The 24,305-nt window shown below is 43.6% G+C and overlaps 1 long non-coding RNA gene across 6 annotated transcripts in view; it reads right to left on the reverse strand.

The window, feature by feature from the left end:
* Window positions 1-521: 521 nt before the first annotated feature.
* The window catches only part of LOC108528735 (uncharacterized), a 283,673-nt gene continuing 259,889 nt past the window's right edge, over window positions 522-24,305 (reverse strand). For all 6 annotated transcript variants that reach the window (XR_001885281.1, XR_001885285.1, XR_001885277.1 and 3 more), the window contains 2 exons: window positions 4,106-4,307; window positions 522-667 (listed from right to left, as the gene is read on the reverse strand). This is a non-coding gene — a long non-coding RNA (uncharacterized LOC108528735). The remainder of the gene's footprint in view (window positions 668-4,105; window positions 4,308-24,305) is intronic.

Raw genomic sequence — 24,305 nt, forward strand, 5'->3', positions numbered from 1 at the left:
TTTTTTGGAGACAGTCTCGCTCTGTCACCCAGGCTGGAGTGCCGTGGCACGATCTCGGCTCACTGCAACCTCCGCCTCCCGGATTCAAGCAATTCTCCTCTCTCAGCCTTCCGAGTAGCTAGGATTACAGGCATGCACCACCATATCCAGCTTATTCTTTTTTAAATTTTTTTATTTTTAGTAGAGACGGGGTTTCACCATATTGGCCAGGCTGGTCTCGAACTCCTGACCTTGTGATCCGCCCACCTTGGCCTTCCAAAGTGCTGGGATTATAGGCGTGAGCCACTGCGCCCGGCCAGGATATGCTTTTCTACATGGGTAAAATGTGGTAGTTTTCTGGGCTCCTTTTTCTAGCTTCATGTGTCTTCTGGTCTCTTGGAAAAGTATTCAGTTTTCTCTGCATCGATGTTACTGCTGGGGCTATCACCTGAGTCCGGTGCGTCACTGTTTTCTGAAAAGAAGCAGCCAAGTGAAGATCTCAGAGATAAAGAGGGGAAGAGAAGAGAAAATGGCACTTGCTTTTTGTCTCGTTCATGACTAGCACAAGGACACCTTCCATCCCAGGAGGGCCACATTCTCAGAACTTCTCTGCACCTGGACTTTCATCTTTGCTACTTATCAGCTGTGCCGAGTTATGTTCAGCATCTCTGAGTAGCAGTTTTCTCATCTTAAAAAGAAAAAGAAAAAAAAAAATTGGTATTCTCACACCCCCCAGGATGGTCAGGAAGGTCAAATGTTTGCACAAACAATCTGGTATTCTAGACAGTATCTGCAACTGCCTGTATGAGGAGGGCTAGGGGACCCTTCCTCACGAGTTGAAATGGGTTGGTGCATGAGAAGGACTAGGGAGGGTAGTAGACCCCTCCTCACGAGTTAAAATGGGTTGATGCGTGGACCAGCGGCATCAGTACTGCCTGAGAGCTCATTACTAGAGCAGACCCACACCGAAAATTGGTCAAAATCTGTATTTAACAAGTACCCCTGGAGATTTGTGTGTGGTTCACATTTGAGCCTCACTGGCTGGCTCCATCTCCCAGGTGTGAGATTCTATATCAGGTGACCTGTGTCAAAAGGAAGGGAGGGAGGAATGAAGGGATGGAGGGAGAAAAGGAGGGAGAATGGGGTCAATTAAATGAAAAAACAACAAAATTAAAAGATCTCCGAGTTACTAGTTATGTGGGTTTAGGTTAAAACGTCCTCTCAAGGAAATCTAGACCTTGAAGCTACCCTTTTTGCTTAAAGCCACATCATTGAGCTTGCGATCCCCATTCAGACCGAACATGTGGCCCCTCAGACTCATCACCAGGTCTACATCTAAAAATGCTCAGGTGGGCCGGGTGTGGTGGTTCACACCTGTAATCCAGCACTTTGGGAGGCCGAGGCGGGTGGATCACTTGAGGTCAGGAATTCGAGACCAGCCTGGCCAACATGCTGAAACCCCGTCTCTACTAAAAATACAAAAATTAGCTAGCCATGATGGTGTACAACTGTAATCCCAGCTACTTAGGAGGCTGAGGCAGAAGAATTGCTGGAACCCAGGAGGTGGAGGTTTCAGTGAGTCAAGATCGCACCACTGTACTCCAACCTGGGCAACAGTGAGATTCTGTCAAAAAAATAAAAATAATAAAAATAAAATAAAATAAAAGTGCTCAAGTGGACAAATGTGGTAAGGGAATGTCTCATGCTACAGAAAGCTACCTGATTTATTTTTCCCCAAACAGCTAGGTACTGTGGTTAACCAACCTTCTAAAAACCCCAGCAGTGGCTGCCTCCAGCCCATTTCGCTTGATTAGGAAAGGAAACATCTCTTCCAGAAGATTCTGAAATTCTAGTTTCCTGAGCTTCGTGGTGACTAAAATGGAGTTGAGGGGAAATGACTCTTAGACTTTCTGTCAGTGTAAGTGGAAATTGAGAATGAGACACAAAATATGAAGAGACATATAAAATCCTAATTTTGGAATAAGGAGCCCTGGCGATGCTCAGCTTATAAGGCACTTTTAAAATCCTTACTGGGAGGAACTATAATGAAAACTTGATTTTAAAAACAGGGAGGTGGAGGCTCTGCAAGGTTGAGTGGCCAAATTAGGAATTGAGTGCTGTGTTTTCCATCCCAGGCACGCCTGTTCTATGGCCCAGTATCCATGTCCCCAGCCACCTTCCAGAAATGATCCAGCAGTGTGTTAGAAGAATTACACTATGTCTTTGTGGTCTTTGTCACTGAGTCTTCACCTGAAAATTGATTCTACTGATGAGGGGAGTAATGGTGATGTTCCCTTGGATAAAAAAGCCCAGCTTCGGAGCCAGAAACTTTTGGATTCAAATCATGGCCCTGCTACTTATAACTAACTTTTGGTAAATTGACCCCTCTGAACCTCTCAGTTTCTTCATTTTAAAAAATGGCAACAATAATAGCTAATAAGTATCAAGTGCCATTCTAGGCACTTTATGTTTATTAACTATGTGAGCAGGTGCAATATACTATTATCATTCTTCATGTAGAAATGAGAAAGCCAAGCTACAAAAAATCAAGTGACTTTCCCAAGACCACATGGCTGATAATCGTCAGAACCAGGATTCTATAGGAGCCTGTGATGGAGCAATATCAGTGCTCTCAGAGGGCTGCCAAGAGATATCTATGAGATCGTGGAAATAAAATGCTTCCCAGGCCACCTGGCAAAGATAAGTGCTCAACAAATTATAACTATAAGGTTTCCATTTATTTTGTATTTATTTATTTATTTATTTATTTATTTATTAGAGACAGAGTCTTAAATCTATCTCTCAGGCTGGAGAGCAATGGCATGATCATAGCTCACTATAGCCTTGACCTCCTGGGCTCAAGCGATCCTCCCACCTCAGCCTTCTAACTAGCTGGGACCACAGGCATGTGCCACCAAACCTGTTTTTTTTTTAAATTATTATTATTATTTTGACTTTTATAGAGACGGAGGTCGCCTTAGTTGCCCAGGGTGGTATTAATCTCCTGGCCTCAAGTGATCCTCCCGCCTCAGCCTCCAAAATTTCTGGGATTACAGGCATGACCTGTTGCACCCATCCTAAAAATTAATTTCTTGAGCTAGCCAGAAAGACAAGGTTACTATGGCATCCATGTGGCTGATACGAAGGGGAAGTTGCTGCTTGCAGAAGTGGTACTCTCTGACAGGTTTTCATCCCCACCTGTCCTCAGCAGGCATTCTGCTTTGACATCATGGTGCAGGGCAGGAACTTGGGTGCTCTGCCCTTTGAATCTTTCTATTGATTTCTCTCACGCAGAACCTACATGGGAACCTCAGCTGGAGTAGCTGGCGTGGAAATGGGTCTCATGTCTGCCTGGCAAAAAGAATTGCCGTTTCCAAAATGAGCTGGCCGGATCTAATCCCCAAAGCAATGGACATGTATGAGTGACTCACCGCTTCTGAAATTCTCTGCAAATCCAACAGATGTGGGGGAAGATCCCCGGTATAGAAGAGGCAGCGTACATGCCAAAAACTGGCAAATGTAGAACTCTGACGTAGAAGACTCTGTTGGCTGCCAAGTTACTGATCAGCCACTGCTCTCTTCTTCTTTATTAAAATATTACCAGTTCTGTTCAGGGATAAGGCAGATAGCAATGTGCTCAAAAGAAGTCCATGGCAGGGGGAAGAATTGGCCCTGGCTTGAAACAGCCATGACAATCTTGTTATCTCTGTCAGGGACTGTCTGGGAGCTTACCTGGCCCAGTTTGGTCAGTGAGACATAGGGGAAGTCTACTGGGGATACTGGGGATTTCTGGGGAAAATTTTCTTCCCTAATAGAAGACAGGGAGTCACAGTAAAAAGACCCCTTTTTCCCTGCCTGAGGCTTTTTCCTGCTCAAAATGCTGTTATGACAAAGTGATGTCTGCAGCAGAAAGGGCCATCACAGGGATGCTAATCAAGTGCCCTGATGCGGTTGAGCTGTCAAATGCGTCCTTTTTGATGCATCTGCCAATACCAGGTGCTGGCGAGGACAGAGGGAAACAGAAACCCCTGAGCACTGCCTGTGGAAGTGTAAATTAGTACAGTCATTCTGGAACGCAATCTGGCAGTACTTGCGAAATTAAGTGTGAGTGTGCACTATGACTCACCCGCATCATGGTCCATATCAGAGAAACTCTCCCACAGTCCATATGGGCACAGGTGTGAAGAGCTCATCACAGAACTAGGCTGTGGTTACCTAATGTCCACTAGCAGCAACAGGAGAAGCAAACAGGGCAGGAACTATGGCAAGGGCAGGGTAGATGCAGTCCCTCAGATGAACCAGGTGAACACAGAGCACCAACACTGGCTCTGAAAAAGAGGGTTGAGTAAGCAAAAAAACCAGATTGAGATCTATAGCAGAATCCCATTTGTCTAAATTAAAAACAGATACCCAATCAGAACAAGACAGGGAGGATCCTCACGCAGGGCCTGCAGCAAGCACACCGGAGTGGCTGCCTATGGAGGAGGGAAGGGAATGGGAATTAAAATTCCACACTGGTCTCATCTCCTCTTGCAACAGAGGAAGCAAGTGGCTGGGGGAAAAGGGCCTGGTAGAGATCAGTGATGATGATAATGACAATGAACAAAGAAGGCATTCATAATAAAATTCAAAAGAAAACAACACAGCCAGATTTAGAGTCAGAGAATCCAGGTATGAATGCTGCCTTGATCCTTCCTGGCTACGACTCTTTGGCAAATCACAGTGCCTCAGTTTCCCCATCATGAAGAGCCAGGTTTGAAGAGTGACTCTGCAGAGCTATTATGTGAGCATCCAAGGAGATAGTGTGGGGAGATTCTGAGCTTGGAACATAGCAGGGGCTTCCTGGATGGCAACTGCCAGGAGCCCTAAGGATTCAGCTCTCTCCTCTATAAAATGGGGATTATTACATTACCCACCCAGCGTGATTATGGTGCAGTTGAAATGAAACATGATAATGAGGGACAAAAAGCAAGATCATGACACCCAGGAGCACCTCCTGTCCTGACCCCTGAGTGCAGCAGTCTGCGCTGTGCTCATGCCTGATACAGCAGTGGGGGTCAGGCTGGCCTTTCGTGATGTCATTCCTGGTGGAATATGGGCCTTACACATTCAACATATATATTCCCTTTTACTTTATTCTATGGTAATGACTGGAGTTTAACTAAGACAAGCTATAAAAAAGAGAAGAGATGAGAAGAAAGAAGAGAAAAAAGAAGCTGTCGTGCTCTTATTATTCCAAGTAGGCAAAACCTTCATTTTTCCAGTGAACAGCTAGCCTCTCTCTAGACAGGTTTTCTGTAATCTCAGGAAGGACGCAACGCCTTACGTAATTATCACATCACAGGTTGTCACTGCTCTCCTTAAGGTGCTACCTCTTCTCCACCAGGACCCTTCAGATGTCCGGGAAAGCTTCCGTGAAACAGAAGGACCATGTGTCCCTGGAGTCCGCTTTGTTTCTAATTTTGCCCTTAAGTGCAATAGGCTGCAAGAACCCCCTTTGGCACACAGCTTTCTCGTTTTCTGGAAACTCTCTTCCAGATAAACTTCCCAAATAGGGTTACAAGGTCAAAGTAAGGCTTTGATGCCTCTTGACAAATTGTTACTCCAAAAGAACAAATTATGCTGCCATTGGCAATGGAGGCATATGCCAGGCTCTGACACATTCTTAAAATAAACCCCAAAACCGGCTGGGCGCGGTGGCTCACTTCTGTAATCCCAACGCTTTGAGAGGCCAAGATGGGCGAATCACGAGGTCAGGAGATCAAGACCATCCTGGTCAACATGGTGAAACCCCGTCTCTACTAAAAATACAAAAATTAGCTGGGCGTGGTGGCGCGTGCCTGTAATCTCAGCTTCTCAGGAGGCTGAGGCAGGAGAATCATTTGAACCAGGAAGTCAGAGGTTGCAGTGAGCCGAGATCATGCCACTGCACTCCAGCCTAGTGACAGAGCAAGACTCCGTCTCGAAACAACAACAACAACCAAAACACAAAACCTATTCTAATTTTTGGCAACCTGATGGGAGAGGTACATTACCATTGTCCGGTTCTGGTGAACATCGCTGTGACTCCCAGGGACCCCAAGTTCACTGATGTGCTATCTTCCTCTTATGAGGTCTGTGTAAGGGCACCCACATCTTGCTAAAGTGGATTTTCTGCATAGAAAGAGACCTCTTTCACATAGGCAGGCCTGAGGGGTGGAGCGGTGGATGGGACAGTGAGAAAGTCAGGGAGAGAAGAGTGGGAGCCTAAAGCCTCCTGGGAAAGAAGGAAAAACAGGAACAACAAATGAAAACGTGTGTGTAAAAAACTGCAAAAGAGAAAAAAAAAAGTCCCAATGTCCACTAAGGACACATCTCTATAAAATGTATGCATGCACAGCAGGAAGAGGCGGCAAGAGGCCAAGCAGACATGAAGGCAAGAGTTGTAATTGGGTGAGATGATGGTTCTGGGGTTTGGGCATTCTTTAAAATTGTTTTTATAGATGTGGTTATATTGATTTTCAAATAAGATAACCAAAAAAAACACAAAGTATGTTAGTCCAAGAATAGAAAAATAAGAGCAGAGTCAGGAGAGGAAAGGCAGAAAATGAAATGAAGTAAGGGCATGAAGACAGCAGGATCAGTCTCTTCCATCCTTAAAACCCCTCTGGGGCATCCCTCAGGGCTAAGGATAAGGTCAAGCTCCTTCCTGCAAGCAGGGAGGTCCCACATCACTCTTCCAGCCCCATCCCTGGTCGCTGGTCACAGGTTGCTCCAGCTTGCCCCTAACTCCAGTTCTCCAGCCCAGGCCTAGGTTGGGATCTCCATAGAGCATTCCTCTGGCCCCTCTGTTGGGTTAATCCCCACACCTCCTTCTGGGAAGAGCCTAAACATCTGTTCCCCTGGGAAGCCTCCCCTTTCCCCTAAAGTCGAATCGCTGCCTAGTCTCATCCTGCCAAGATATCCTGTGTGTTCCTTTTCTGAGTTTGCCACTGCAATGGTTTGTACTGAGCTGCTCCAACATAGACCTTTTGATTAGAAGTCTAACCGTTTTAGGAAGGGGACATCACATAGGGACTGTGCCAGCCATGGAAGGAAGGACTGGCCTGAGAGACGGGATAGGAAGAATGAGCTGGACAATGCCCATTAGACAACTCCATGTCAGTTTTCCCCTTCTACTCTCTAGCCCCACACAGCCAATCCAATCAACTCTTCAAAAACTTATTTCTCAAGTGCCTGTTATCACCAAGACATTGTGGTGAGAAATTACAAAACCCAGACCATTCCTTGAGTGTATAACCTAGTTAGGGAGTTGAGACTTCAACATGAGGATTGTTAGATAACCATGCAGCAATGAAGTGTAAGATAGAACAAGATTGTCAAAGATTAATTGAGTGTGGGCACTGTGTGGTCTGAGTTCAGGAGAGCAGGGTCACTGTGGCTGCAAAGGAAAGTCCTCTGAGAGCCAGATTTAAAGGATACCCACAGGACAGGTAGGTGTGCAAGGGGTGGGGTGAGAGGATAGCATTCAGTGATTAAGGCCTAGAGTAGGGAAGGGGTACTGCATGCTCTGTGGCCAGCAAGAAGTCCCCTGAGGAAGGGTGTGTTAGGGTCAGAATTTTGAGACCCTTAAAACCCAAGCAGAAGAATCTGCCCTAGAAAGAGATGAGTGAAGACCCCATAAAGCAGTGCAGCTGATGAGAATCATTTGTGAGGATAGATGCTCAGAACAGACTAGAAAAAGATCCAGTTAAGAACCTCCTATGAAAGTGAAAGCAGGAAGACAGGCATGTGGTACCAGAGCTGCCACCTCCTACCTACAGGCATGGTGGTCAACACCAATTCATTACAGCCCAATTTCCTACAGGGCCCAGTTGGGACCTCAGAGTTGTTTCCCATTCAGGGCCAAGAAAACCCCTACCAGTGGATCCAGAGTGACAGTTCAAACTTATTTTGCCTTGCAGGTTGTATCAGTATTAATCAGAAGTGACGCTGTTACACTGCACTAACATGTCTTTCCAAATTTTAGTGGTTTAAAGCAACAAAGATTAAATTCTTTTTTCAGCTGCATGTTCATCACAGGTCAACCTGACATCATGCTCAATCTCAGCATCATCCGGACCGGGCCAATGTGGCAGCCTCTACACACAGCACTGCTCAGCAGCAGGCCAGAAGAGAGAGTGACCTCTGGAGGGTTTCTCACTAGAATTCCAACATGAAGGACAGAAATGACATGTCAATTCTGCTCACTACTCCTTGGCCAGAATTGCTCACCATGGGCAAGAAAGTTCAGTCTTACTCTGTGGAAGGCAGAGCCAGAAACAATAAATGGCCTAAGCATATCCTCTTTCAGGTCACATGGAATTTACTATTCATCCACTCAAATAGCAAGAACTTATTTTAAAATGGCATGCTCTGCATCCAGTCACTTTCTTTCTCATTATCTTGTTCTATTTTCTTCATAGTAACTGTCACTATCTGAAATAACTGAAATGCCTTAATTGTTTAAGGATCTATCACCTGTTGTTGCCTGTCTCACAGACCAGGTTCTAAGCTCCATATCTGCTTCGTTGGCAGTGTGGGGCACACAGTAGGACGCTCAGCAAATATCTGTGAAATGAGTAGGTGAATGAACGAAGAGGTTCCACAGGGAAGGGACTCTGTCAGCTTAATTTAGTGTGCACAATGTCCAGCACATAGTTGGAACTCAGTGGGCTGCTGAGAAGTTAGCCAGCTTTTCATGTGTCTACTTGAAGTGACATGACTCAGCACTTCTTCCCCTCTAGGTGCATTTCCTCTCCCTTTCCCCCTGTAGGGACTTAAGCTGAACATTGGTCTTGACAGATACTATGCCTATTAATTTCAACCCTGAGACCTCCCAACTAACCTTTCTCTTTACCCTCAGGGATCACGGCCAGGTTTCACACTGGCCTGAGAACATAGGGGCCAAAGGGAAAAAACAGCCAAAGTGAAAGAGAAACGAAGAAGAGACTTCTGGCTGGGCGTGGTGGTTCACACCTGCAACCCCAGTACTTTGGGAGATTGAGGGGGGTGGATAGCTTGCGGTCAGGAGTTCGAGACCAGCCTGGCCAACATGATAAAACCCTGTCTCTACTAATAACACAAAAATTAGCCAGGCGTGGTGGCTTGTGCCTGTAATCCCAGCTACTCTGGAGGCTGAGGCATGAGAATCACTTGAATCCGGGAGGAGCAGATTGCAGTGAGCTGAGATCGCACCACTGCACTCCAGCCTGGGAGACAGAGTGAAATTGTGTCTCGAAAAAATGAAAATAAAAAAGAAGAGACTTCTGAGGGGGATGTAACCAGCCCTTGCACACGCATGCACATGCACGTAAATTGCGAATGCTTCACTCTAGTCTGGCTTCTTCAGGAACTTTCTGTGCAAACTTGGGCAAGTCATTCCCCCTGTAGGCCTCTGTTTCTCTGATAGCAAAATCTGGGTATTGAAGAAGGACATTTCTAAGGGGCCTTCCAGATCTAAAATGCTACAAGCAAGAAATCATCTAGGGGCATATTTCTCAGAGCAGGGTGGGTGGGGTTACAGCTTTTATAAGGCTTTTGTAGGCCTCACACACATTGTATCAAATACATTAATTGCACTCATATCCCTCATTAACAAATAATTCCTATGTAACTGTGAAAGTTGAGGCAAACTTGACAAATTGACATAAAGTTCTACAAAACATACACTATAACTATTTCTAGTTTGCAGTTTGTTTTCATATTTTTAAGCTAAGACTTTTGCGTGTTTGTTCTCAAGGTTGTTTGTGGGTCTTTGAAGTATCGATAAGTCCCAGACATTCTGTTTATAGCACTTAACTGGTCAAATGGGACTATCTCAAATGTTCGGGGAAAATGTCATTTGCAGGCAGGGCCCCACCCTAGACCCACTGAATTAGAAAATCTGTTGGGGGAACCTAGATATCTCCATTATAGCATGTTTCCCAGATGATCATTTGCAAACTGAGGTTTGAAAACCACTGCCATAAAAAGATGCCGAGGAAATGGGCTGGGGGAGGCAATTAGGGAGGAGGAAGGAAGGTTACAAAGGTGACCAAACAAGGGTGAAAAGATGACAGTGCACGGCTTACGTTTTGCATGTGTGCAAATGTGCTTCTGCCCACGTGAGCCTACACGTTCCACCAGAGTAAACACATTTTGCAAAACCATGAATCACTCTGCTGAGCCCCTCCTCCAGACCCGGAAAACAGTGCTCAAACACTCTGGGATTGCATCCCCTCTGGTGATTTGCAGGACTTAATATTCCTAGCATATCATTGGGCCCCCAGCCTGAAGACTGAAGGTGTTTCTGCCACGGACGGGTACTGCAGGAAGGACTATCAATAGCGCTGTCACCCAGATGTTTGTGGCAATGAGTTCTAGCTCTGGTTAGTAATATATACTAGCTCCATCAGTGAGCGGTCTTAACTCATCCACGGGGGTGGAGGTTTTGTTTAATGTTTTTTTTTTTTTAATTCACAGATAAAATTGTATGTATTTACTATTTACAACATGATGTTTTGAAAGACACAGTGTATACATTATGGAATTACTAAATCTAGCTAATTAACATATACATTACCTCATGTGGTCATCCTTTTTGTGGTAAGAACACTTTACATCCACTCTCTTAGCATTGTTCATGAATACAACACATTATGAACTACAGTCAAAATCGACTTCTTGAACTTATTCCTCCTGTCTAACTGAAATTTTATATCCTTTGGCCAATATCTCCCCAACCCCCTCCCCAGACCCTGATAACCACCAGGCTCCTTTCTACTTCTTTGAGATCAGCTATTTTAGATTTCACATATGAGTGAGATCATCTACTATCTGTCTTTCTCTGCCTGGCTTGAGCCACACACACAAAAGTTGCATGTGTACATATATGTGTGTGTCTGGTACACACACACATATGCACACAAATGCACACACATACCAAATGTTATATGCATATGTATTTACTTTATTTTTTGAAACAGAATCTCAAAATTTATTTATTTTTTTTTTGACACAGACTCTCACTCTGTTGCCCAGGCTGGAGTGTAGTGGTGCAATCTCAGCTCACTGCAATCTCCACTTGCCGAGTTCAAGCAATTTTTGTGTCTCAGAATAGCTAGGATTATAGGCGTCCTCCACCACACCTGGCTAATTTTTGTAGTTTTGGTAGAGATGGGGTTTTAAGATGTTGGTCAAGATGATCTCGAACTTCTGACCTCAAGTGATCCTCCCACCTCAGACTCCCAAAGTGCTGGGATTACAGGCTTGAGCCACTGTGCCTGGCCTGCGTATGTATTTAAGCATCTGCAATGATTAGAGATGAAACCTAGCAATAAGAAGTCATCAAACTATACTGCTGAGTGCTGGTTTTCATGGTGCCAGGAAAGCCTAGGATAAAGGGGTAGGTTGGAAAGAAAGGGTAAACTAATTCAAAAGGCCAAGTACTGTGCTAGGGGTTCCTACGTATGTCTCACATCAGTCCAGTGGGGAGAGCCTTATCTGTCCCTTTCTTCCAGTGAGGAAACCAAGACACAGAAAAGATTTGTGACTTGCCCCAGATACTGCAAGATCAAACCCTGACCCAGCTAACCACAAAGTTCATGTTCAGTGCCCCATGCAGTGTTGCCTGAAAGGTCCCTAGCTTTAAACATAGGAGGGTTGGGAGAAGGAAGCCTGTTCTAGAAAGGGGGAACCTGAGGAAACTGATCTCTCAAATCAGAGAGAACAACCCAAGTAATTTCTCAACAATTTAATTCACAAGCAACCAGTGGTTATTGGAAAAAAATAAATCACAGATTAGCAACAAGAAAAAAAATACACGTATAACCGCATCCTCCCTCAAGTAATAGTGTTTTCATACGTCTATATTTTTACTAGCAAATACATATTTTTTTCTAGCCTACAAATGACATGATATTTTTGAAATTTTATCAAAACGTATAGAATTTTGCCTTTTTAAGAACATGGATAATGCATTTGCTTGCCCAGTTCTCACCTTCTGTGAATTTATGTCAATCCATACATTTATTTCCACATTCTAAGGGAGAAAGAGGAAATCCTTCACTTATTTTTTATTTGTTTGTTTCCTGTTGTCTGCTCCTCCGAACAGATGCATTTAGGAAGGGTTAAAGAGTATCCTACTAAATGTTGTGTTCTGGCAGATAACGTGGCCTTCAGAAACACACTAAACAAAAATTAAGTTGGTTTCCTCCTCCTCATAGATGAAAATGAAGAATAGGTTTTGTAGCAATTGAGAGAAAAATTTTTTTTCTAATTATCTTAATGCCAAAGGAAAACCAGCTGTCCTGTCTCCCCTGCACCGTGGGGAGCAGCCCTCCAAGTGCCCCCATCACCCCTTCCAGGCATCCACTAGTTGGGAGAGTGAAAAATAGCCTCCTTTTCACTCCCCTGTTGTTAACGAGGCTCCCTATTGAGATGTAGTTAATCACATCAATTAAGAGCTTTTCTTGCACGTGGCCTTGCCCGCCAGGCACTGGCCCTGTGTCCATGGAAAGGTGGGTAAGATAAGCAGCCAGTCAGGTCATGTGATAATTAAAATACAGATATTCTGCTTTTTCCTCTCTTTCTATGTTTTTTCATTTGTACTTTTTTTTTTTAATCGGGCATAAGTCACAGGCAGTGAAATGCTCAATTCGTAAATAAACAGTTGGATGAGTTTGACAAATGCAAGTATTCAAATGCACCAAACCAGCAAGACACAGAACATTTCCTTCTCCCAAGTGTTCCTGTGTCTTTCGCAGTTGCCTCTGCCATCATCCCAGAGAAAACCACTGTAGTGACTTCTAGCACAGTCATATGAATGGAGTCACGTTCTGTGTTTAAAGATAAACATGAATAATGAGCGAGAACAAGCAGCTTCTAGCAGGAATGTAAAACAGGGTAGACACTTTGGAAAAGAGTTTAACAGGTGCTCAAAAGGTTATACATAGACTACCATATGACCCAGCAATTCCACTCCTAGGTATATACATGCCCAAGACAAACGAAAACATACACCCATACGAAGACTTGTATGAACCTTCAGAGCAGAATTGATCATAACAGCCCCACCACCAAAGAAACAACCCAGTGTCCATCAACTAATGAATGAATAAATAAAATGGGGCATATATTCATACAATGGAATGTATTTGGCCATAAAAAAGAATGAAGTAACTTAGATGAACCTTGAAAACATTATGCTAAGTGAAAGAAGTTGCTCACAAAAGACCATATATTCTGTGATTCCATTTACATGAAATGTCTACAATAGGGGAATCCACGGCCAGGTGTGGTGGCTCACACCTGTAATCCCAGCATTTGGAGGCAGATCACTTGAGGTCAGGAGTTCGAGACCAGCCTAGCCAACATGGTAAAACCCCGTCTCTACTAAAATACAAAATTAGCCAGGTGTGGCAGCGTGCGCCTGTAGTCCCAGCTACTTGGAAGGCTGAGGCAGGAGAATCACTTGAACCTGGGAGGTGGAGGTTACACTGAGCCAAGATAATGCCACTGCACTCCAGCCTGGGTGACAGAGAGAGATTCCATCTCAAAAAANTGGCCATAAAAAAGAATGAAGTAACTTAGATGAACCTTGAAAACATTATGCTAAGTGAAAGAAGTTGCTCACAAAAGACCATATATTCTGTGATTCCATTTACATGAAATGTCTACAATAGGGGAATCCACGGCCAGGTGTGGTGGCTCACACCTGTAATCCCAGCATTTGGAGGCAGATCACTTGAGGTCAGGAGTTCGAGACCAGCCTAGCCAACATGGTAAAACCCCGTCTCTACTAAAAATACAAAAATTAGCCAGGTGTGGCAGCGTGCGCCTGTAGTCCCAGCTACTTGGAAGGCTGAGGCAGGAGAATCACTTGAACCTGGGAGGTGGAGGTTACAGTGAGCCAAGATCATGCCACTGCACTCCAGCCTGGGTGACAGAGAGAGATTCCATCTCAAAAAAAAAAAAAAAAAAAAAATTTCAGTGGTTGCCTAGGACTGGAGATAGAAGGGAGATTGGGAGGTGATATGTAAAGGGTACAGACTTTCTTTTGAGATGAGGAAAATATTCTAAACTTGGTAAATTGTATGGTATGTACATTATATCTTAACAAAGCTGTTTAAAGGAAAAACAAATTTAGAATCAAAAAAAGTAAAGACAATTGTTAACGGGCGGAGAAGACAGACCAGTTTTCCTTCATGAGAAGTTTAACTGCAAAAGTGTTTGGCACTGTGGCCCAAGGACCCCATGCCACCTGGGAAGCATAATTGGTGTTCAGGAAAGAAGGTCTCCTTCCCTCCCACGAGAAGGTTGAGGAGTTGGCTGCTTTCCTCAGGAATCCCTCCTCATCTCTGCCATTGTAGCGTAATGCAGCCATAGGCGATATGTTAAGAAAAAGGGTCTGCTATGTTTAATAAAATGTTATTTATAGGCACTGAAATTTCCTTTTTCATTTCATGTAATTTTCATGTACCACAAAATATTCTTCTTCTCTCGATTTCCTTCACTACCATTAAAACATGTAAAAACCGTTCTTCACACTTGGATTGTACAAATACAGTGATGGGGACAGATTTGGCCCATGAGGCATAGTTTGCCCATCCCTGACATAAAACATATAAATAGTGTCCAGCACATAGTCAACTGCCCTGCCTTAGCCATTGAGCCTGGGCAACAACGGCTGAGAGTTCACCTGTGTTAAGCTGTGTACTGAGCCTTTCCCTGCCATATCTCATTCAAACCTTATCATAATCGTACAAAGGGGGTTCTCACATGAGAAAGCCAGGACTTAGGCGAGAAAAGAAGCATTGTAAATCCAGGTCTTTCTGACGTGAGCCATTGCTTCTATTCATGATAAAATATGTGCTGGCCACCAGGACACAACAGGGAACTGACTCACTTGGGCTCAGCTCCAAACAATACAAATCATGATTTAATTAATCTGAGATGTGTGTTGCACAAAGCAAGGGCTAGAAGGAGGAATGAAAGGGCACTCACTACACAGTAAGTAGTGAGGGAGGGCCCTTAAAGAAGGGATGATGGCCTGAGAACAGCCATGCATCTGGTGCAATACCGAGTGCCAAACAGATGAGGCTGGAAAGGTAAATCCACCCTGAAGCCCTGCTGTGCAGAGCTCGGGGACGTGGTTGTCTCTTATGCTGGGGGTGGAAGGAGACACTGGTCCCCACTTTTTGAAAGGGAACTCCGCAACCTCAATAGCCTAACCAGCCCTTATTTCAGCCATTCTAGTTTATGGGAATATGTCCTAACAAAGTAGGAAAACATATTCACAAAGATTTTGCTTTAGGAATATTCATGGCAACACTGTTGATAATAGTGCCAAAGTTGAATTCATCTTCTAAGTGTCTGCCCTAGACACTTAGAAAAATTCAAAGGGTTTTGCCACTTAGGTCTGAACAACGGTGACAGCTGGTGTCCAAGCAATCAAATGGTGATGTAGTAGAAGTGCACGTGTTGATGTCAAAGTATATTTGTCATGTATTTAGTAAAAGAGCTATTTACAAACTAATGTATATACCACCATACAACTACACACATACATAGACACACATACACACACACACATACATAGACACACATACACACACACACACGCATCAGTTTAATTAGTTACATCTAAGTGATATAAGGGTTTTTCACTTTTTCTGGAAGAGGTATGTACTGCTTTATAGTAAGATGAGAAATAAAACTGATGCTGGACAAGAGTTCAAAACTCCCAGTGATTTAATTGGTTAGGTAGAATCACTATTCATTAATTTATCCAATACAGCCTTAGGAAGGATCCATCACAAGCTAGGAACTGGGTTATGCACTGAAGAATCGAGAGAGATGAGACAGACAGAGCTCCATGTTGAGTAGGAAAGCTGGTCAGGTAACTGCGTCCGTTCATTCAGTGGCACTGATGTTCTGTAAGCATTCTCAGACAGGAGCCCCAGCTCCCGATGAAGGGTCCAGCCTCTTCTGCTAATTTGATTTCAGGATTGGTTGACACCCCACAAAATCAGCTTTGGATCAATTTAACGGAAGACCTTCTGGTATCCACGATGAGACTAGTGTTTGGATTGAAAGTTAGGCCAATGATACCACCATGTGAGTCTTTCTTTTCCTCACTCACAAACGGTAACCTCTTGCAGCTGTCAGGATAAGCAACGGCCCTGGAAGTGTTCTGCAAATGGCAAGGCCCTATACACACTGTGGGAGAGATTTAATGCCGAGATCCCAACTTCATTCTACAAGGATGACGACCTGGAATTTAAATGACGATGGATGCCAAAATGCAGGGAGGAAAGCATGTTTATGAACTGAAAGGCTGAACAGAGACAGGCAGTGAGCAGTGGGATTCTAGGTCACCACACCTTGGAGGGACGGACACCTCATTCTGTGCCTCCCACCTCAGCCAGCGCCAGGGTGACTCCTGACTTTCTGGTGCTTGTTTGTAACCCCAAAGACAATCTGTACATCTGAAATTGGATAAAATTTCCCTGCAGGTTTTTGTTCACCTATATTAAAGAGAAGTATTTAGGAAGCATTTAGTACCTAGGGCCATGAAAACAAATCTTAACATATCTCACTGCTGGTAGAGTAGAAAGAGAAAGGTTTTTCCAGTTAGGTATAAGGGTTTGAATCCTTGTTCTGTGCCCTTTTGTAAGCTATTATCCCCTAGCTTCGGGGCAATAATACCTTTTCTACATGGTAAGTAATAAGAAAAGCAACACTTTTATACACTATTGATGCTCAATAAAGAACAGTTGTAATTTTCTTAGTGGGAAGGCCTCAGGGAACTTACAAAGCAATGAGGTCATATCACCCAGAAGCTGGACGTGGGGTAAATCAGCTCATTCTGAATGGGAGGGAGGCCCAGGGTGGTCTGGTCATCTCACAGCTAAACTTGACGTCAGCTCAGCCTGGAAGCGGTGAGGTGAGAATACCCTGTCTCTCTCAATGATACGGGAAGCTAAAGTAAACTAAAACTCCAAATGTGAAACTGGCCCTGTGTTCTGCACTCCTCTGAGATCATGGTTGTGCATGAATAGAATACATTCAATTTTTCTGGGGAGGGAAAGGAAAATGAATTAACCAGAGAGTAAAGAAGGTACTGCTGGGGCAAGCATGGGCTGCCAGGGACCCGCCATGATCAGAAGTACCTGTGATGCTTCCATCAGAATCACCCCAGAGTAACTGGGGTGATTCTAGGTCAATCTCTTAGAGTCAGCAGGCCTGGGGTGAGGCCCAGGATTCTGTATTTTACCAAGACCCACTGATACACTTCTGATGCATCCCAAAGGCAGTCTTGGGAACCATTCGTGTGGTGGAGAAGGCACTGGGCATTGGCCTCGGGAGGCCCCAGTTCAACATCCAGCTGAAGACCAGCTCTCAAGCCCAGTGGTAAAATTTTCTCAAATACACTGGGGCAGGGCCCAGGGTAAAGTAGCCTGGGACTTGTGTACAGGCTGCAAACATATGTATAAACAGGGAAACATCTTTGCGAGCTATGCATGAAATTTTATGTATACACGCAATGAATATATATTGTACATATAAATATATACATATGCACGTGTGTACACAGACACATATGCATGCATATATGAGTATACATACACGCACATTCAAATGTAAATACATGAACGCATGTATACAGGCATGCATATGCGTGTAGGCATGAATACACACACACTCCTATTTCAATTAATCCTCACACAAGTTCCACTTTAGTACCAACATTATCCCCATTTCCTTTATAAGGAACCTGAGGCATGAAAGAAATAAGAAACTCACCTAAGGTCTCATAGCTAGTCAGTGGCAGAGGCAGGATTTGAAAAGGACAGGCTGGCTCCAGAGTTTCTGTTCAGAGGTCACTACATTATTATAAACCAACCCAAGAGGTTAAGCAGAGTAGAAGCTGAGAGTCATAAATTTGAAAAGCAACTTGTGCCCGGGTTGGGCTGTGCCCAGTAATGAGTGATATGAGTCCTCCCATTTCTGTACATGCATGTGCATATTGTTTCTTCCATCAAGAGTTGGAGTTGGTTTCCCTGCCTTGAGTCTGGGCTGGTCTGTGGCTGCTTTATCAGGGGAAGGTGATGGAAATGATGCTGTCCTAGTTCTATAGCCCTTAGGAAACTTTCACATCTACCCACTTGGGATTCAGTACCCAACCTACCATAAAAAAGGTTGAGCTAGACTGCTCATGATGAGAGACCTCCTGGCAAGAGAGAGGCCGCCAGCCACTCCATTCACCCCAGCTGAAGCACCAGACTCCTAGTTTAATGCAGCCACACACGGATTCCAAATGCTCCCATGTGGAACAGAACCACCAGCAGAGCTCATTCAACCTATAGAACTGTGAGAAAAATAAGTTGTTTTAAGCTACTACATTTTGTTATGGTTTGATGTGCAGCAAATAGAGAACTGATTCATGCACCTACATGGCTTGCAGTAAAGTATAAATTTTAGAATAACCAGCATTATGTGTTGAGCACTGGGCCAGGCAGTGTATTCAGTGCATTACATTCATTGCCTTGTTTAGTCTTTATTGGCATTAAGGCAGGAGGTGTTAATATTATTTCCATTTTATTGACAAAGAGACTTAAGCACAGAAAAGTTAAGTAACTTACCCTCAGCATTGGCAGTTCTTGGATTGTACCTAAATCTGTCTCATTCTGAAGTCTGCATATTATGATGTGCAGGGTTTTAAAAATAAAAATAAAACAAATAAACACAAAGCTTGTATGTAACATTAACTAGTGTTCTCCAGAAAAACAGAACCAATAGAATATGTGTGTGTATGTGTGTCTGTGTGTGTGTGTGTCTATAGGGACATAGATTATAAGGAATTGACTTACACAATTCTGAGGACTGTTAAGTGTAAACTCTACATGGCAGGTTGGCAAGATGGAGATCCAGAGAAGCCTTGATGTTGTAGTTTTAATCCAAAGGCATCCTGGAGGCAGAATTTCTACTTCGTTAGGGAACCTCATCTGTTTTCTCTTAAGGCTTTCCACTGACTGGATGAGGTCCACCCACGTTATGGAAGATAATGTGCTCTACTCAACGTCTGCTGATTCAAATGTTAATCTCATCTGAAAAATACCTTCAGTGACCTCTGGACTGGTGTGTAACCAAAACCCGAGTAACTACCCAAGGTGACAGATGAAATTAACCATCACATGGCATTTCTCTCACTCTATGATCTATGTCCCTGAAAACCTGGGCCCAGCATTCCCAGTCACAGTCATGATTCACACAAGCAGCAAAATAAATGAAAACTGCAGTCAAAATCTATCAAATTAAACATGGAGTGCCCAGATTATGTGGCAAGAGGCACCAGCCACATTGAACCCATCAAGGAATGAGCCCAGAAGACAAGGTGAACTGCCACAGCTGAAGCGGGCCATCAGTGTTTCAATCAACAGGTGCAAGGAACTGAGGATGGCAACAATTAGGAAGCCATGGTTGGTTCCAGGAGCCAGCTTTACCCTCAACTTGCAGTGAGACCTTGGGCCATACCTCACCTCTCTGAGCCTCAGTTCTCCACATAAGCTTGCTGTTCTGCAAAGAACTGTCAAGTTCTTTCCATACTTCTCTTTGACTTCATCTTAGGCACAGGTCATTGCCATAGCAACCTACTTTCAACTGCGGAAGAAGTCTAACAAATACCATTTTGCCACTACAAAGAAAGTGGGGTGCAGAGCACATCATGCATTTCCTGGTGGCAATAAAGTAAGTCACTGGTGAAACCTCAAAAACTTGGGAACCCCCAAAACCCAGGTTCTTCTCTTTCTATTTGTTAGGAGAACCAATAGGAGGTTCTCACCCTGTTGTCACACAATGGATGCTAACTTAGCATTTGTAGGAATTCACATCCTCCCACCACCTCCTACAGTCACCAGCAGATATGCAACCCAGAACCCAGACTGGCAAGAGGTTATCACTCACACTGAATTTTGCTTTTTTGTCCCCACTAAAGGCAGCTGTTTCCTACAAATTTGTGTCAATCAGGCCAGGAAGTTTCTTTTTCCCTGCAATCCATTGTATGCAGGAAGATCAGAGGGCCCTGTCAGATACAAGGACGGAACCAGCTGGGCACTTGGAGATACAGGCTGGCTGCCCTGGCCTGGCCTTGCCCCAGACTCCTGGTTGCTCAGCCAGTCCACTGTGCTAGTGCAGCTGTACCTACTGACAGACGCTGAGAACAGGAGACTTGTTACGATAATTAATTAGGAGCACTGGCATCATCGTAAAGAGCCTCTGTTCTGTTCCAAAACCAGCTAAGAAACTCACATCAGTCACATCCTTTCCTGTCTCATAAACATGCTGCCTCTAGTCTATTTAGGGGCAAGGGATTGAACTCGTTTCCTAGGGGTAACCTCTCTAGTAAAACAAAGCCATTCTGAGGAGCCTGTGTGGACATCAGGCAGGACTGCATCACATTCTCATCTCATGGATGAAAAAGCTAAAGCTGATAATAATACACACACACACACACATATATATATATATATAAAATACTCACATATATAAAATATATGGGTATTTTATATATGTAGGTGTGCATATATATGGGTCTATATACATATATAGGTATATATAGGTATTTTATATATATACCTTTATATACAGGTATTACATATATATCTATATATAGGTATTATATATATACACACACACACACAGACACACACACACATATATATAGACCCCTCCAAGATGGCAGTTGACTGAGCACTCACTATAATCTATTCGCTCATCTTTTTTTCTTTTTTTACTATTAAGGTAAGATTAATAGGAAATTATTAATGCATTGCTTCCATGTTGATCTAAGAAAACCAAGACTTAATGAAGTTAAACAGTCTGCTCATAGTCACTTAATGAATGGGTAAGCTCAGATCTCAACCTAGCTGTGCTAAATTCCTAGATCCAGGTCCTTTCCTCTTTACTATGCTGTTAACTCTGTGTCCAGTGCATAAACTGCGGTGAGAACTTACCCAAGAAATAGGATAATGACCCTTTGTTTCATGCACCACCCATTTGCTGAGCATCTTTGCTGGGGTGGTTACTAGAAGAAAGCACTAGAAGGGTCTGGCAGAGTGGTAGATAAACAAATCCTGGAGCCACTGTGAGGTTTAAAATCCTGGTTTTACCATCTACTGTCTTCATGGGAGAGCTAGACTACATTACTTAGCCTTTGTGTGCCTTGGTTTCTTCATCTGTAAAATGAAGTTAGTGACAGTATCTCTACCTCAGTTGGGTCTTATGAGGATAAAAAAATTTGGTAAACATAAAGAACTTAAAACAGTGCCCTACACATAGTGTGACAACAGCACTAGTTTTTATTGTTATGACTGTTGTAAACACAATTGACCTCATCCTTTCCCTTACAGGATCCTAATCTAGTGAAGGAACACAGACGTGAAATAAACAAAACTAAATGTATCATTTTAAATAATACTGTGAAGAGGAAAGTAATGTGAGCAAGATGGCAGAATAGTAGTTTCCAGTGTTCATCCCTTCACAGAAACAGCAATTTGAACAACCATCCATGAAAAATATACCTTCACAAGAGCTAAGAAATCCATATGAGCAGTTACAGCACCTGGGTAGAGCACAGAAATAATAAAAGATGCATTGAAAAGGGTAGGAATAACAGTTTCACATCACTCACATCACCCTTCCCCCAAGGCAGCACAGTGCAGCATGAAGAGAGATACCCTTCATGTGGAGGAAGGAGAGTGAAGTAAGCACTCAACATCAGTGCAGATCCTAGTACCAGGTTGGCCTTCACAGACCCATACTACAGGCATGAACACAGTCAACAAAGTCATCCCAGTGTATCTCAGTGCCAGTCTCACCCCCAGGGACCCAGAATCTAGGCCTGTACCCATGGACTCACGCACCAGGCCAACCTGCTTAAGAATTCCCGCAGTAAACTTGCCCTCAGACCCTGCCAGTCAGTCCACCCAAAATATCTTGACTGGTGAACAGCTTTCTTGGCCTAAACTAATTTGTAAAGAATAAAAGAGATCTCTACTTCTTAAAATATGTAGACATCAATACAACACCACAAGGGTTACAAATAGACAAGTAAACATGAATAAAAAACAAACTAAAGCACCAGTTACCAATCCTAAAGACATTGAGTTGAGACCTATGCATTGTCTGACAAAGAATTCAAAATAATTGTCTTGAAGAAACTCAACTAAAAGAGAACACAAATAACAAAATCAGAAAAAGAATACATGAACAAAGTAGAAGTTCAACAAAGAGATATAAACTATAAAAAAAGACCCAAATAGAAATTCTGGTGGTAAAGCAAAATGACTGAACTGAAAAACTCCATAAGGAACTTCAGCAGCAGACTTAATCAACCAGAAGATGGAATCAATGAGGTCAAAGACAGGCCATTTGAAATGAGTCAGAGGAATAAACAGAAGAAAAGAATGAAAAAGAAAACCTATGGGACTTATGGGACACCATCAAGTGAACCAAAATACACATTATGGGAACTCAAGAGGAGGAATAAAAGCAGAGGAGAAGGTGATAGAAAGTTTATTTAAAGAAAAAAATACATAGAACTCTCCAGATCTGGAGAGGAAAATAAACATCCAGATCCACGAAGCCCAAATAATTTGTAATTGATTAAACACAAGGAGATCTTCATTGAGACACATTAAAATCAAATTCTTAAAAGTTAAAGATAAAATTACGGGCATCCATCTGAAGGGAAGAGTACTCTTCTCCTTGGGAACGGAACTTCCCCCAGTCCCCAGTCAGCACCAGGTTCTCAGCTACCTATGTCTTATGCAATCCAGGCTTGGCACAGATTCCCAATAATGCAACTTCCTCACTGGATGATAGGCTATGTGAAGACAGAGTTTTCATTTTATGCATCCTTACAACTCCAGTGCGAAGCACAGACATAACATATCATGTGCACTCAATTAAATTTTGTTCAATTAAAGAACAAGTGACTCTCTTTCATTCTCTTGGAGTTGAATACTCAATCGTCCCATCAATGGTTCCAGCACTCAAGCTGAGAATCTTACACCACAGCCAATGCCCTGAAGAAATTGAGATTGTGCTGGGAAGTCAGACACAAAAAGAAAGAGATGAGGTCCACTCTTGCTGTCAGACTTGAGGAACTAAGAGTCTTTCAAACAGAGGAAGATGACTTTGTGGCAGAAAAACCCACAGAGGAAGTGAATGATGGAATGGAACTTGAGGACAGGTGGAGTTTGAATAATCAGCGGGGTAGTCAATTAGAAGGTTAGGGAAAGCCCCACTCATTTATTTGACAAATCAAGTCCCAGTAGGAGCCTTTAGCCTTCTTGTGAGAGGAACTCTGCAGGCAGGAACTATCAGCCCAGGTTAATGTCAAGGATACAGAGGCTTGGAGTGGTGAGGTGACACACTAGGGTCACAGAGCCAGCAACTGTTGCAGCTGAGGTCTGAACCCAGCACTCTCTGAAGCCAGAACCCATGGATCTTTCAGGCATCCAAGGGAGAAGAAACGATGGGATCAAAGCACAGACGTCAAGGAAAGAAAGTAGTGTTTAAAAGACAAGAAACGAGACCTGTTTACCAGAACTGATTCCCCACATAAGAGGCTCGGAGGCATTCACGCTTTATTCACGGGCTGGAGTGATGTTGCGGTGGATTTAGATGTCCCCTGAGAGGTCTGACCTCAAGCCTGTGGGTGAAATGGAGCTACTGTTTTTCAGCTGGACAGGGACATGGTCAGAACTGTGCTTTCAGAATTTGGACTTGGCCACTGGAAGAAGAGACAGTTATACTCAAGTTGCCCAACATGAGGTCTGGGATGGGAGAGGTTAGGGGAGGGATGGAAGGAAACAGAGTGGACACCAACAGGAAGGAAGCAAAGTCGGGAACTTCTGGCTGGAATGGGTCCAGGGAGAAGGAAAACCACTTCTCCTTCCCTTTCTTATGATTGCAAGATTAGTACTTGAGAATTAGGCTGCACAGGCCAGGACTTCCCAAAACTCAGGAGAGAAAGAGCCCAGAGCATGTGTCCCCAATGGAGGCTATAGCTCCAAATCACGTGATCATCAGTCATCTTCTTGCCCACCCTGGAGCCCTTGTTCCCCGTGTACTTTGGGCTCAGACAGGCCCTCAGGGGATACAGCAGTGTCCTTTCCTTCAACATTCAGGGCAAATGAAAGGCAAAGAGATCAATGGAATGCAAAAGCGTTACCATAGATAAGGAGTCAGACGCACAGAGAGGTTCAGCCACTTGCCTAATATCACACAGCAAGTGCATACCAGAATCAAAATTTAAACCT

This window comes from Rhinopithecus bieti, unplaced genomic scaffold (assembly GCF_001698545.2).
Source record: "Rhinopithecus bieti isolate Rb0 unplaced genomic scaffold, ASM169854v2 scaffold_54, whole genome shotgun sequence".
In the NCBI taxonomy this organism is placed as follows: domain Eukaryota; kingdom Metazoa; phylum Chordata; class Mammalia; order Primates; family Cercopithecidae; genus Rhinopithecus; species Rhinopithecus bieti.